This window comes from Myotis lucifugus, unplaced genomic scaffold, assembly GCF_000147115.1.
Source record: "Myotis lucifugus unplaced genomic scaffold, Myoluc2.0 scaffold_91, whole genome shotgun sequence".
Classification (NCBI taxonomy): domain Eukaryota; kingdom Metazoa; phylum Chordata; class Mammalia; order Chiroptera; family Vespertilionidae; genus Myotis; species Myotis lucifugus.
Genome location: NW_005871139.1, coordinates 3,209,520 through 3,226,043, shown reverse-complemented (window position 1 = coordinate 3,226,043; position 16,524 = coordinate 3,209,520). Strand labels below are relative to the sequence as shown.

The window sequence follows — 16,524 nt, the reverse complement described above, 5'->3', positions numbered from 1 at the left end:
AGTCAAGGGGCACATGCCTGGGTTGTGACTCGATCCCCCAGTAGGGTGTGTGTAGAAGGCAGCGTATCGAATGATTCTCTCTCATCACTGATGTTTCTATCTCTCTTTCCCTCTCCCTTACTCTGAAATCAATAAAAATATATTTTTTAATGATTTCTTTAAAAAAAGAAAATTGAAAAATAGACTGCACATTGTTAATCTAAACAAAATTTAATATTAATATCACACAATAAGATTTAAAACAAAAATTATTTATAAAAAATTTTAATGTTTTTTATTGATTCCAGAGAGAGGGAGAGAAAGATACAAACATCAATGATGAGAGAGAATCATCCGTACCTGGGCATGCGCCCTAACCGGAATTGAACCTGGTTCATGGATCGATGCTCAACCACTGAACCACACTGGCCGAGCTAAAGCAAAAATCATTAATATATGATCATCAAAAGAGAGCCCTCAGGTTTCATCAAAAGAGGACCCCTTAAAGTGGAGTAAGACATCCCTCCCCACCATGGGCATATATTTAAGAAGTGGGACCAAGAATGTCCTTCCTGAGGTCCTGTCATTTGCAACAACAAGGATGAACCTGGAGGACATTATGCTAAGTGAGAAGACAAACACTGAATGATCTCACTGATATTTGGACTCTAAAAAACTCAAATACAAAGAAGCAGAGAGTGGAATGGTGGTTACCCAAGGCAGGGAAATGGGGCAAAGGGTACAAAGTTATAGCTATGTAGGATGATTTAAGTCTAGAGATCTAACGTGCATGATGATCACAGTTAATACTCTATTGCAGCGGTTCTCAACCTGTGGGTCGCGACCCCTTTGGGGGTCAAACGGCCCTTTCACAGGGGTCGCCTAAGACCATCCTGCATATCAGATTCATAACAGTAGCAACATTACAGTTATGAAGTAGCAACAAAAATAATTTTATGGTTGGGTCACAACATGAGGAACTGTATTTAAAGGGCCAGAAGGTTGAGAACCACTGCTCTATTGAATACTGGAAATTTGCTGAGAGGAGATTTCAGGTACTTGTATCACAATTTTTAAAAGGTAACTATGTGAGAAAATGTTAATTAACTTGACTATAGTAGTCATTTCACCATGTGTATATGCATATCAAAACATCATGTTGTACAATTTAAATATATAAAAATGCCCTTTCCCAGGATCCAGACTCCTTGCCCTTCCTTCCTCCCAACACTCATACCCTCACCTCCATTATCTGCCTGCTATCAGGGCCTAATCTTTTCATGTTCTTGATCTGTTTATGCTGTCCATCAAAAGAATCCCCAGATGATTCCAATTTAATCTAATCTCACCTCCTAGATTCTAATCCCCACACTGTTCTACATATCCTCTGCTCTGTCCCCATCTGCCTTACGCCTCTCTCCAAATTTTTAAGCCATTCCACTGTGCCCTACATTTTCAACCTCCACTCTGAAGATTCCCTTCGACTTCTTGTTCTAATTGAAACCTGTTCTCCTTTCAAGCCAAACACCCCTCACAGCCTTCAAGTGATGAAAACTCTTTCTCCACCCCCTCATACCACTGGAACTGGGGGGTGAGGAAAGTGTCCTCCTTGCTCCTCAATGATGTTTCCAAATCAGTCTCCTTCCCTCTTCCCTAAAAAATAAAACCTCTACTTGAATATCACGTGAAAACTTTATTACACATTATCTAGCTGTGATGGCTAATTTTATGTCAACCTGGCTAGACAACAGGTGCCCATATATTTGACCAAACATAGAAGGTGTTTTCATCTGAGATTAGCATCTGGATAGGCAGACTGAATAAAGCAGATGGCCCTCCCCAATGTAAGTGGGTATCTACCAATCCAATGAGGAACAGAACAAGAAGGCAAAAGAAGAGAGCATCCTTCCCTCTCTCTCTCTTTGGCCGACTGTGGAGCTGAGTTATCAGTCTGCCCTTGCACTGGAACTTAGGTCCTAGTTCTCAGGCCTTCAGACTTGAACTGGAATTTACACCACCAACTTTCGTGGGTCTCTGACTTGCAGATGGCTGATCATGGAACTTCTCAGCCCCCATAATGGCATGAACCAATCCTTAAAATAAATTTCATTCATGACAAATATATAGAGAAATAATAGACATGGACATAGATGAGAGATCTTACTGGTTCTTTTTCTTTGGATAGCCCCAACACTGTGACTCTCTTTAACACCACTCTTAAGTCCAAATGATTTCAAATAGATGATGTTTCTAACACCTCATCTCTCTGAATTCCTATCTCTTTCTCTAAATTCCTTGCCTCTGATTACCTCACCCTTTACCCATGCATCCCATGATAATGCCTCCATGATCTTATTTTTTGTACTCTACCATCTGACCACAACTTACTATCTTTATAGCTACCTCTCACATATCCAAATTCCAACATCTTTTGATCCCACCAGGTCCATCAATTCATTGATTCAACCATTTTTTTCACCATCTCTTAGTCACTTAATGTTCTCCCTCCCCTCCTCACCTAGTTTAAATTCCACAGCATAACATATTCGCTGCCTTGCACATATCCTCTATTCCTTGACCCTCTCGTGTTTTATTCTACTATCTTGGTAAAACCTCTCTATGGTTAAATCTACTCCAAACATACCACTGCAGCTGACTGTGGCTGGAGGGAAAAAACCATACTGACTCATCTCACTTTAAATTCATGACCACAAACCTCAAGGGGCTCTTAAAGCCACCTGGCAATCATACAATATTTCCCTGCTTCAGACATTCTCCCACTCTCCTGAACAATTTCACACCTTCTCCTTTCTCCACAAACCTCCATTACCTCCTGCTCCCCACCCTCACTTTCAGCTGAGCACTTTGATTCCTAATTCACTGAGAACAATAAAAACAATCAGAAAAAAACTTTTACAAACTGCCACTGCCAATTTAGTCCACCTACTTAGGTAGGTTTGAGATGTATTCTGAAGACAAAATCAACAAGAATTGGAAATGGATCTGATGTGAAGTATGAGGAAGAGAACGGAATCAGAGATGACTTTTAAGTCTTCGCTCAAATATTATTTTCTCAACAATACCTCCTTCCTCCCTCCCTTCCTTCTTCCCTCTCTCTCCCTCCCCCGCTTTCTCTCTTTCTCTTTCTCTCACATTGAGTCACATGCTAACAGTTATCTCTATCACCTTTCCTGATTTTGTTTTTGATTTTTCAATACCAATTATCACCAACTGAAATACCAAACATTTTACGCCTTTGCTGAATATGTCTTCCCCTATCAGACTATAAGCTGCATGCAGGCAAGGATTTTTATGCTTACTTTACTGTGTGTATCTGACAGATAGTAGGCACTCAATAAAATGCTTCTGCCCTGGCCAAGTAGTGCAGTTGGATGGAGCATCGTCCTAGCATGATAGGTTGCAGATTCGTCCAGTACACTAAAAGGTTATGAGTTTGATTCCTGGTCAAGGCAAATACATAGGTTTAGGATTTGATCCCTGGTCAGGGTGCATATGAGGCAGCAACCGATCAATGTTTCTCTCTCACATCAATGTTTCTCTCTCTCTCTCCCTTTCTCTCTAAGTCAATAAAAACACATCCTTGAGTGGGAATTTAAAAAAAAAGTTCAGGGGTGCTCTCCCTCCAGGGAACACGCCTGGGCCATTCCCTATTCCCTCTCCTTCCCCCACAGGCACTTATCCCCTAACCCAGTGGTCGGCAAACTGCGGCTCGCGAGCCACATGTGTCTCTTTGGCCCCTTGAGTGTGGCCACGAAGTTTCAATCGCACTGTACGAGCGCGCCCACACGTGGTATTTTGTGGAAGAGCCACACTCAAGGGGCCGCAGTTTGCTGACCACTGCCCTAACCTCTGAGGGACCCCATGAGGCTTGCAACCAGGGGAGCAATGGGCAGCAGCAGTTCAGCCCCATCAGTCCCAGCTGGCTCTCCCTCCAGGGAGCCCGCCCCTGCCATTCCTTTCCCCTTTTCATTCCCCGACAGGCATGTATCCCCTAACCTCTAAATCAGTGGTCGCCAACCTTTCGAACCTCACGGACCACCATGAGACTTGCAACCAGGAGAGCCATGGGCAGCAGCAGCTTATCCAGGGCTAACCCCCTGAACCTGTTTCCAAGGCCCCCTTTTCTCTGACTTCCCAGAGAGCCAAAGCAGCCCAACCTAGGCTCTCCTGTTACTTCTTTTATACCCTTCCTTGTTTCATTGTCTTAAGTATATTTTTGCTATGTTCAATAAATTCTTGCTTTCTTTTCTAAAAAAAAAAAAGTTCATCTGCCAAGTTTAATAATATACTTGGGGTTATTTCACAATGGAAATGATTAGCCAGTGGAGTGTGAAAGCATGATGTGCTCTCAGCTTTACTGCCTAATCAAAAATGTAATCATGTAGCCCAGGTGGTGTTGCTCAGTGGTTGAGCATTGACCCATGAACCAGGAGGTCATGGTTCAATTCCTGGTCAGGGCACATACCCGGTTGCTGGCTCAATCTCCAGTGTGGGGCAGGCAGGAGGCAGCCAATCAATGAGTCTCTCTCATTATTGATGTTTCTCTCTCTCTCTCCCTCTCCCTTCCTCTCTGAAATCCATTATAAAAAATATTAAAAAATGTAATCATGTCAAAATTGAATATAATTCTACTTAATCTTACTTAAATGTTAAGATTTCAATAAACAAGTAATCAAGATGAAGGTATCAAATATCCCTCCTTTTTAAGGAGCATTTCCTATGTTATTAAATTAAGATGCCCAAACACAAATTTAGTCATCATTGTTGCAATCCTTTGCTCCCAAATTATACAGCATCACATATTAATACCTTGTAGTCTAACTTATAGGATCATCATAACATTACAGGACAGGCAGACCAATGACAAATGTCAAATATGAACTTATAAAAGATTGACATAAAATATGTACAAGCTTTGAGTAGTGACAGAGATGAAAAAGATTACCCACCTAAGCCTTGTTTAAAGCACTGTCCACGTAACAAGGAATTAGATAAACCATCTAAAGAAATCTCCTGGGTACTGACTTGTACAATGTAACAAAACATCAAGTTTGTATCTAAACTAAATGGCTGATTTAGTCTAAGATGGTTCTATACCACCTTCCATTCAGGTACAATACTTTAGCTTCCTGTCATTCCATCTGATTTTATAGACAAGTTTCACCATTTTCATCAAATGTGAGGGAGCTTCTTATAATGAGATCCTTGTATTGAGAGCTTGTGCAGGATATGGAGTTAAGTAAGCTATGAAGGCAATTTATTATCTATATAAAAGCCTAAGCGACCAAACAACCAGTCGTTATGACACACACTGACCACCAGGGGGCAGATGCTCAATGCAGGAGCTGCCCCCTGGTGGTCAGTGCGCTCCCACAGTGGGAGCGCCACTCAGCTGACCTATGGGCACCAGACACAGGGCTCACGGCTGGAGAGGCCGCTGAGGCTACACGAGCCTCTCCTGATCGGGACTGACTGGGCGCAAGCCTGCAGCAGGCGCAGCAGAGCCAGGATGAACAAGAGCGGCAAGGGGGAGCAGCAGGTGGCATTGGGTTGCCGGTTTCAGCCTGATCCCCGCAGGCCATGCCGAGGGACCCCACCGGTGCACGAATCCGAGCACCGGGCCTCTAGTAAAGATATAAGGTAGCCAAACAAAGTAAGCTGAAGAGTCACTTCCATCACACACTAATGCATACTTTAAGTCAATGTAACAGAAGACAACCAGGAAGAACCAGCAGTGAGTTGACAACACTGGTATGCTATAATGAGAGACCAAGTGGATAATTTAAAGAAAAGTACTGCTCTACTACTGGTGTTAGCCTTGAAACAACAGCAAATCATTTACTACTGGACAGATCATATGTACCCAAGAAAGGAAGGACTGCCAGTTTTTCAAAATGGTCTTTTCAGTCCAATGCAGGTCAATAGAAACTAACATTAGCAGCATCTTCAAATACAAAAGACATCTCCATGTATCCACAACTAGAGGCCCAGTGCACTGATTCGTGCACTGGTGGGGTCCCTCGGCCTGGCCTGTGGGGATCAGTGGACCTCCACGCCACCGCGGCCCGGCCTTGTCCACCAGCTCATTGGGTTCCAGCCTGCTGTCCACATCGATCCCACTAGCACAAAGTAGTGCACGAAGCGGCAGGCAGCCAGGAAGGAGCCGAGCCCAAGCTGGGTGCCGCGCCACTCCCGCTCATCCCAGCCCCACTGTGCCTGGTGCAGCTGCTGCCTGAGGCATGCAGGGGGAGTGTCCGCGGGAGAAGCTCACGCCGCCAGCTGCGCTCACCAGCCGTGAGCCCTGCGTCTCATGCCCATCTGTCAGCTGAGCTGTGCTCCCACTGTGGGAGCGAACTGACCACCAGGGGGCAGTCCCTGTGTTGAGTGTCTGCCTGTCTGCCCCCTTGTGGTCAGTGCGCGTCATAGCTACCAGCCAGCCGTCTGGTCACTTAGGCTTTTATATATATACTAGAGGCCCAGTGCACAAAAATTTGTGCACTTGGGGGGGAAGGGGGGGTCCCTCAGCCCGGCCTGTGCCCTCTCGCAGTCTGGGACCCCTCGGGAGATAACGACCTGCTGGCTTAGGCCTGCTCTTGGGTGGCAGAGGGCAGGCCCAATCCCTAGGTGCAGCCCCTGGTCGGGCTCAGAGCAGGGCTGATTGGGGAGTTGGGGCGCCGCCCCCTGTCATGCACAGAGCAGGGCGGATCGGGAGGTTGCGATGCCACCCTCAGTCACGCTCAGGGTGGGGCCGATTGAGGGGTTGGGGCACCGCCCCCTGTCACACTCAAGGCAGGGTCGATGGGGAGGTTGCGGCGCCACCCCCTGTCACACACAGAGCAGGGCCCATCAGGGGGTTGGGGAGCTCCCCCCGTCACGCACAGAGTAGGGCCGATAGGGGGTTGGGGAGCTCCCCCCGTCACGCACAGAGTAGGGCCGATAGGGGAGTTAGGGCACCGCCCTCTATCACCCACAGAGCAGGGCCGATCAGGGGGTTGGGGTGCCGCCCTCTATCACCCACAGAGCAGGGCCGATCAGGGGGTTGGGGCGCCGCCACTGTCACACTCAGGGCAGGGCCGATGGGGAGGTTATGGCTCTACTCCGTCACACACAGAGCAGGGCCCGTGGGGGAGGTGGGTTGGGGCGCCGCACCCTGTCACACACAGAGCAGGGCCCATCAGGGGGTTGGGGCACCTTCCCCTGTCACGGAACAGAGCAGGGCGATAGGGAGGTTGTGGCCCCACCCCCTGTCACACACAGAGCTGCAGGGCGATCAAGGGGTTTGGGCGCTGCCCCGTCACGCTGATCCGGTGCCAGGAGGCCTCGCGGCTCCGCTGATCCCGGTGCTGGGAGGCATATTACCCTTTTACTATATAGGATAGAGGCCTGGGGGCTGGCTGGTTTGCCCTGAAGGGTGTCCTGGATCAGGGTGGGGGTCCCCACTGGGATGCCTGGCCAGTCTAGGTGAGGGGATGATGGCTGTTTGCAGCTGGTCACACACCCTTCAGGGTGGGGGTCCCCACTGGGGTGCCTGGCCAGTCTGGGTGAGGGGCTGAGGGCTGCTTTCAGGCTGGCGGTTGTTGACTGAAGCTCCCAACCGCTCCTTTTTTTTCTCTTTTTTTTATTTTATTCTGGGCCAGCTTTAGCTCTGGCTCTAGCTCTGAGGCTTCGTATCTGGTTTGTTTGCCGTTCTATAATCGAAACAATGTATAACTTCAGCTCTGAGATCCCGGCAGGCTAAAAGCTGGTTTCTGGGGTTTTGTTTAGCTTCTACATTTGCAACATAGTACAAAGTTGCTTAGAGTTGCAACTCAGAGGCCGGCAAGTCAGGCGGGGAACGTTGCAGTCTGCAGTCACTGGAGCAAGCAAGCCTCATGTTCGCTTCCAGCTGCCTGGCTGCCAGCCGCCATCTTGGCTGACAGTTAATTTGCATAAGGATATGCTGATTAGCCAATGGGAAGGGTAGCGGTCGTACGCTAATTACCATGTTTCTCTTTTATTAGTGTAGATTAGTGTAGACTAGAGACCCAGCGCACAATTAAATCGTGCGCGTGTAAGATTCCCCTAGGCCTAGCCTGCCATCAGGGCCATGTCCACTGACCCCCGAAGCCTCGCATGCTCTGTGGACACTACCGGTGCCCCATGACGCTCCACAGACTCTGCCGGCACCCTGCGATGCTCCAGGGACGCTGCCGGTGCCCCGTGACACTCCGCTGACGCTGCCGGAGCCCCGGGTGGGGGGGGGGGGACCCGCCCAAGAGGTGATCCATGAACCTCCTGGTGACCGGTCCTTTGGTCATTACAGCACTACGGCCACTGGCCTTTAATAATATAGAGGACCAGTGCATGGATTTGTGCACCGGTGGGGTCCCTTGGCCTGGCCTGTGCCCCTCACAATCTAGGACCCCTCGGGGGATGGTGGACTGCTGGTTTCGGCCCGATCCCCGCAGGCAGGCCGAGGGACCCCACTGGTACATGAATCCGTGCACTGGGCCTCTAGTATGCATATAAGTTCTTTGGTTAATCTCTTCCTGCCTTCCCCCCTTCTGCCTTCCCTCTGAGATTCATCAGTCTGTTCCATGTTTCCATGCCTGTGTGTTAAGCGTCTTCCCCCTGGTGGTCAGTGTGCATCATAGCTACCGGCTGAATGGTCGGACGGTTGCTTAGGCTTTTATATATACAGATAGAATGATTCATCTACAGTCACGTAATGGCCTCATCACATACTTCTTTCTTCTCCTCAGTCCCAATACCCTTTAGCCCAGTGGTTCTCAACCTTCCTAATGCCGTGACCCTTTAATACCGTTCCTCATGTTGTGGTGACCCCCAACCATAAAATTATTTTCGTTGCTACTTCATAACTGTAATTTTGCTACTGTTATGAATCGTAATGTAAATATCTGATATGCAGGATGTATTTTCATTGTTACAAATTGAACATAATTAAAGCATAGTGATTAATCACAAAAACAATATGTAATTATATATGTGTTTTCTGATGGTCTTAGGCGACCCCTGTGAAAGGGTCGTTCGACCCCCAAAGGGGTCATGACCCACAGGATGGCGACCCACAGGTTGAGAATTGCTGCTTTAGCCAATTCTGAAAAACACACATACACATCCTCCACAATTAGTAATCATGTCATTTTGCTAATTAAGTAATGTAAAAATACTCCTTACTAGCAATCCAAGGTTATTATTTAGGTTTTGAACTAGTAAGAATTCCTAGCTAACCCTTAACCACAAATTAGTCATTGAACAATGACTGCAGAAATTGCCTTTAAGCTAATGGCTACATCCTCAGACACTGCAGAATGTTTTAAGGGCCTAGGGCTGCTACAGAATCTGTGTTGGAGATTATGTATATTCCAAGAACCCACCCTTATACAGGCCACCATGGTAGATTTGAACATGGATACTAAATGCTGGCCTCTGACCAATGCTTAATAACCAGTAACCTAAAGAAAAGGTGTTTACAAACTTTAAATCTTTAGAAATATTTCAGAATTAACACACCACCTCCAAGGTGTGGGCTCACTAAGTCTCCTCTGAGGTTCCCAGAAAATAGCACATGAGCCTTTATAATCCAATAATCTCAAGAAACCAGATACAGGGATAACTAACCTCCTTGTGACATTTAGAAAAAATGAAATGAGAGGTAGACCCATCAGAAGAGACAATTCACTGTCAGTCTGCAGCTATTTCAACCTATTGTATTTCATACTGTGTGTCAACTATCTCACATATGGAGGGAAAGAAAATGGAGTTAAACAAATAACTTCAGCCAATTTTACTTCCTGTATTACAGCTATATTTAAAACCTGAAGTATTTAAAGCCTACGGCAGACACTAAAACCTTATTCAATGGATGAAGAAGGGATACCAAAGATAAGCAGTAATCAGTAGCTCATACATATAAAACATTTTAAAATGAAAAAAGTACCTTGAATTTCAATCAAAGGCAGCAAAATAAACTGAAAAACCTCTACACTGCTGACACATTTGTCACATACACATACAGATATTGTTCTTAAGATGATTACCCACATTTACAGGTATGACTGAAAAGATCTGCACATAACAAATGGTTCCTTCTACATTGGATACATTTCACACTTTAGAACAGAAACTCCCATTTTACTCATCAGCTGAAATGTTTAAAAATTTTTCAAAAGTACTTTAATGCTAAGTTGAAACATGTTTTAATGTGCTTGCCAGATGTCATGATACATAAATATAAGTAGGCAGAAGCTAAAAGAAAGAAATCAAAACTGGGTAAATCATTTCCTTTTGAATCATTTCCAGTACAAGTGTCCTACAAACAGTACAGAAAAAGACAGTAGAGGAACATCATCCATCAAACATAAAGCCAATTGCTACCTTCAGATGAACTCATAATAAAATCACCATTTACAAGTAACCAAGCTTCCTCAAAAAATTAAAAATTACTATATAACCCACAAATCCCACTTCTGGTATATACCCACAAGTATTGAAAGCAAGGACTCAGATATTTATACACCAATATTCACAGCAGAATTATTCACAACTAGTGGCCCAGTGCATGAAATTCACGCACTCGGGGCAGAGGGGGAGAGTCCCCCAGCCTGGCCTGTGCCCTATCACAGTGCGGGAGTCCCAAAGAGGTAGGCCCCACCCACCCATCCAGGGCTCCTCGATGGATTGCCCCAAAGAGGTAGGCCAGAGCCGGGGGAGGCCTGTGGACCCCCAGACCAGGCCCACGGCGGAGGGGCCTCTCCACCAATTTGCATATTACCCTATTATTAGTATAGATAGCCAAAAGGTGGAAACAACCCAAGTGTTTATTGATGAATGGACCAATGAAGTGTGGTATGCACATACAGTGGAATAGTATGCAGTCCTAAAAAGAAATGAAATTCAGACACAGGCTAAAACACTGGTGAACCTTGGAGACACTGTGCTAAATAAGCCAGACACAAATGGACAAATACTATGATTCCAAGTATACAAAGTATGCAGAGTAGTTATATTAACAGAGACAGAAAGTAGAATGATGGTTGCCAAGGACTCAGAGAAGAAAGAATTAGGGAGTTATTGTTTAATAGGTAGAGAGTTTCGGTTTGAGAAGATAAAAATGTCTAGAGGTTGATGGTGGTGATGCTTACACAGCAATGTGAACATACTTAATGCCACTGAACTGTACACTTAAAAATGGTTTAAAGGGTAACTTTTGTTATGTATATTTTACCACAATTTTTTTAAAGTAACCAAGCAAGAACATGATTAAACTATTGTGGCAAAAATATATCAGGAGAAGTGATAAAAGTCTGTAACAGGCATGCTTCACTGTCATCCTGCAGAGCCTAGATGACTTACCTGAAAGTCAAGATCTCAAAATAGAGACGGACATACCATTTTCATGTTGCTACAGATATATATTTATACTAGGGGTCCAGAGCACAAATTCATGCACCTTGAAAGGAACTGTGGGCCGAGAAGCTGCAGTGGGCACAGGGACAAGTCTCAGCCCATCCTCCACGACCCCGCCTGGCCCCTCCCACCACGGCACCCCTCTCCTGTCTGCCGGCAGCCCCCCGCTCCTGCGCCGCTGCTCCCATGCGCTGATGGTGCCAGCCCCACTCAGCTGACAGCACGGAGCGATTAGGGCTGGTGCCAGCAGCGGATGCAAGCAGGGCCAGCACCATCAGCAGGTGCAAGCGGCGGCTGCTGCCCCGATTGCCCCTCAGGAGCAGGGGAAGGTGGAGCAGCCCTCAGGGGCAATCGGGTCCGGCAGCCGCCGTTCGCACCTACTGATGGTGCCGAGCGATTGGGACCAGGGCCGGCGCCGGCAGCAGGTGTGAGCAGGGCCATCGCCAGAAACGGGTGCGAGAGGTGGATGCTGGCCCTGATCACCCCTCAGGAGCAGGGGTAGTTGGAGAAGCCCTGAGGAGAGATCAGGGAGAGCAGCTGCCCCTCACACCCACTGATGGTGCCAAGCAGTCGGGGCTGGCACCGGCATCAGGTGCAAGCAGGGCCAACGCCAGCAGCAGATGCAAGCGCCAGGCAGGACCACAGCACTATGGAGCAAAGAATTTTCAGTAACCACCAGAGGCTCGCCCGATGACAGTGACAGGGCCCAGCCTTGGTCTGGCACCCCCCCAACCCTCGTTCACCTGTTCCACCATCCCACCCCAGCTGATGCCCGCCATGTTCCATGCTCTGCTGCCTGCTGCTGACACCCGCCATGTTCCGAGTGCACTCCCTGGTGGTCAGCGCACATCATAGCAACTGGTTGTTCAGTTGTTCTACCATTCAGTCTATTTGCATATTAGGATTTTATATATATAGATACCAAGCAAATGAAGAAACTGAACTATATTCTACAAGAAGTCATCTGTTAAATAAATGAATGGGTTCCCCTTCCCAACAATTAAATAAGAAAAATAGCCTGGCCGGCTTGGCTCAGTGGATAGAGCGTCAGCCTGTGGACTGAAGGGTCCCAGGTTCGATTCCGGCCAAGGGCACGTGCCTGGGTTGCAGGTTCGATCTCCAGTAAGGGGTGTGCAGGAGGCAGCCGATCAATGATTCTCTCTCATCATTGATGTTTCTCTCTCTCTCTCCTTCTCCCTTCCTCTCTGAAATCAATAAAGAAATATATTTTAAAAAGAAAAAGAAAAAGAAAATATAAAAAGCTTTTCCTTCCAGTCTCCAGTGAAAGCAGCAAGATTAAAAAATCAGTTCTACTTCTTCTATCAAAGAAGCACAGTGGATCCTAGAGAGTAACTGTTAAATTCCCAATTTTAACATGGTGGCTCTATTGTGAGAAACTGCAACCAGCAATCCTCCTATATAATAAAGAGGTAATATGCAAATTGACTGTCACACCCTCGCACAAGATGGCCGCCCCCATGTGGTCACAACATGGCCATCACAAGATGGCCGGCAGGGGAGGGCAGTTGGGGGCGACCAGGCCAGCAGGGAAGAGCAGTTGGGGGTGACCAGGCCGGCAGGGGAGCAGTTAGGCATCAATCAGGCTGGCAGGGGAGTGGTTAGGGGGTGATCAGGCTGGCAGGGGAGTGGTTAGGGGGTGATCAGGCTGGCAGGTAGAAGCAGATAAGGGGCAAGCAGGCAGGCAGGCAGGTGAGTGGTTGGGAGCCAGCAGTCCCGAATTGTGAGAGGGATGTCCGACTGCCGGCAGTTGGAAATCCCCTGAGGGGTCCCAGATTGGAGAGGGTGCAGGCTGGGCTTAGGGACACCCACCCCCAGTGCACGAATTTTATGCACCAGGCCTCTAGTATATAATAAAGAGGTGATATGCAAATGGTTGTTACACCATGATGGTAACGACCGATCATCAGGAGGGCAGGGCAGCGAGCTACAAGCAGTAGAGAGCTACAGGAGGGCGGGGCAGCAAACTGCAGTGTGGGGAAGAGCTACAAGCAGCAGTGGGCGGGGCGGCCAGCTGAGACAAGCTGCAGAGAGCAACTTGCTCACGAATTCATGTGTAGGGCCACTAGTTTAAAATAATAATAACAACAATAAATAGTACATACAAACATCCTTCACTGCTTTATTAACTGACTGCACAAGTTACTTAACCTTTCTGAGTCTCATCTGAAAAATGGGGATAATGCTTATAACTATCTTATTATGATTGATTGGAGATCTTATAAGTAATATATATAAAACACACTGAGATCAATGCCTAGACTACAGAAATGCTCAACAAATAATTCCCTCCTGCCATTCACTAGCACTTGTAGCCCTCTGCTACTCCTGATCAGCCTCCAGGGGCTATGCTGATGTTTTGGCCAGTAACCTATGGCTCCTCCCTCAGGCCCCAGCTGTTTCTCTCAGTTCTAGTTGTTTCACTAGGGGTTTCTAAGAGGATTCTATCTATATTTAGAGATAATGCTAGTACCAACTGTGGACTCAACAGGTGCTTGGAGGGCACTTGAGTACTCAGCAGTTTTCCATTGTTTTCCTGTGTGAACTAGTTTTGATTCCACAATTGGCTGTCTTGACTTCTACAAGGAAGAGTGACATGTATGCACAGCACGCCGGCAGTACACTAAACAGAAAATTAAGTGTGCTCACAGGACAAACCTTAGTAAGATGTGTTAGCCCTATTATCAGGACCCCAGATTTAGTAAATTACAGGAGGAGTAAACACTCAATTAACTCTAGAGATGTAGCCCACTAACCCACTCTTCATCTAAATAATTAATATTATATCAGATCCAAGTTGCAACCAATTCATGCTGCTTGTACTACAACCAAAACCAGAGGATGGAGAGGGCAGGAAGAACCATTAGACAGTGAAGATTGATTGATTGATTGATTGATTGATTTATAATAGATTTTTATTGATTTCAGAGAGGGAGAGGGAGAGAGAGATAGAAACATCAATGATGAGAGAATCATTGATCAGCTGTCTCCTGCACGCCCCCCACTGGGGATCAAGCCCCAAACCCAGGCATGTGCCCTTGACCAGAATCAAACCTGGGACCCTTCAGTCCACAGGCCAAGGCTCTATCCACTGAGCCAAACCAGCTAGGGCCAGACAGTGAAGATTTAAAGAAGACATCCAAAAGAGCTGGATCTGAATTCAGCTTTATTTACTAGCTCTGTGACCTCAGTGAATTATTTCACCTCTTAATTTATAAAATAGGAAATAATTGTGAGGATTCAATTAAATGAGATAATGTATGCAAAAACAATCTTAGCACCTTGCCTAGCCCACTGAAAGAGGTCAATAAAGAGCCATATTATCATTAATGAGGACACTGCACTCACTCCTTGCTTTGTCCAGTTTTTATAACATATAAGTAAAGTGACAATTTACATAATTATTTTTGGACCTTTATAAAGTGGCCTAATGCTACTATACAAGATCTAGCTGAGAAATAAATATAAACTGATGAATTCCCAGAAATCTTAAATGAGTCAGCAAAACTTAATGCCCAACAAATAAAAAGCTTACCGTGGACTATTTATGAACACAGAAAGGTAACTACAGTTTCAAAACCAGCAATCTTGTACGTAATACCATGCATTCAAAATTTAGTCTGGAAATCCAAGTTATCAGAAATACTTCCCACCCCCCACAATATTTTCAAATAAGGTGATTTTCAAATCACCTTCATTCAAACTGGGAAATATGAGGCAACCTGATCATTTGAAATCAGCATCGAGATTTTGAGGCAGCCAAGCTCTCTCACGAACATAAAACCAGTAGCAGATGGTACCTGAACATTTCTCAGTGAGAAAATGCAATTCTAATAAAGTACAGATAACTTCGATTTTATTCATCACCTTTTGGTCTAAATGAAAACAAACTCTTGGTTCTCCCTCAAACACCATGAACTCTGCATTATCACTGGCCTGACTCAAAAGCAAGATAGACGCCTGCTTCTGGAGATCTGTCCTCTCCTGCTTCCTTAACCACAGGTAAAATACGTACTGTAACCTGAGCAGAGGAGACACCATTATTACAGGTATGCTTTATCAATGAAACGGACTATACATGACAACCAAATTACTAAAAGAGCAGCTTGTACTCCTTAGCAGAGGGACAAGCCTGGGAAAGAGCCACCTTCTAAAATAACCCAATCACCCTGGATGAATCAGGAGAACTCGGTCCACCTACCCTACACTCTCTACCTAGATCTACCCTCTGCTTTAATTCAAGCCCAAAGCACATCTATTTCATTTCTCTGCCCCACTTCGCATAATCTTCCGTTCTCTTCCACCATCCCAATTCCAAGAATGCTCTTTTATCTCCCCTCGATTCCAAAAATGCTCTTCTATCTCTTATTTCCAAATCCCACTTTGCCCCAAATCGTAAGGACCTCCGGCACCCATGCAGATGACCTTACGCATTCCCACTGCATTCCCAATCCATTGTACTTCCACTCCCAAATAGCCCTTTTTTTTTCTTCTCATTATTTTCCATCTCTCCTTGTTTCTTAAAATCCAATACCCCACACACGGTTACACCAGAGAACCCCCTCACTCCATTGTTCCCCCGGCCTCTGCCTCTGGAAACACCCCAACTCGGACCGGTGTGCTTGGGCCCGCCCCGCTGACCCCAGACACCTTCCACCATCTGGGCACCCCAAGTCCCAGGGGCTCACTTCCCCGTCTCCTCCGTACCCAGCCCCCAACAACTACTCTTTCCCCGTGCCCTCCCTCAAGCCGCTCTCAGTTCCTCCGCGCTCCCTTCATCCCTCACCAAGCCCCCCTCCGCACCGAGCCCGCTCAGCCTCACCGACGCCGGGTCCCCGCAGTCGCCGCGTCCCCCCCAGTTCCGGGCTCCGCGTCCGGGACGCTCCGGGGTCTGAGAAGAGGTAAGCAGCTCCGCCGCCTCCTTCGCCTCTTCCAGAGCCGCCGCCGCCGCCGCCGCGCTCCTCCCCCAACTCTCCCCGAGCGGGACGCCGCCCCGCCCCCTCCTGCCCCTTTCTCCGCTTCCCTCATCAGCCGGACCGCGGGCTGGGAATCGCAGTGACGGCGAGGGGCGGCGCGCTGCGGATCCACACCGACCTC

At 46.9% G+C, this 16,524-nt stretch overlaps 1 protein-coding gene across 2 annotated transcripts in view; it reads right to left on the bottom strand.

Annotated features, from left to right (window-relative positions):
• Positions 1-16,380, bottom strand: part of SPATS2 (spermatogenesis associated serine rich 2) — a 114,995-nt gene extending 98,615 nt beyond the window's left edge. For both annotated transcript variants that reach the window (XM_023756331.1, XM_014458211.2), the window contains exon 1: positions 16,250-16,380. The gene's annotated coding sequence lies outside the window, so the exon portion shown is untranslated. The remainder of the gene's footprint in view (positions 1-16,249) is intronic.
• Positions 16,381-16,524: the final 144 nt, after the last annotated feature.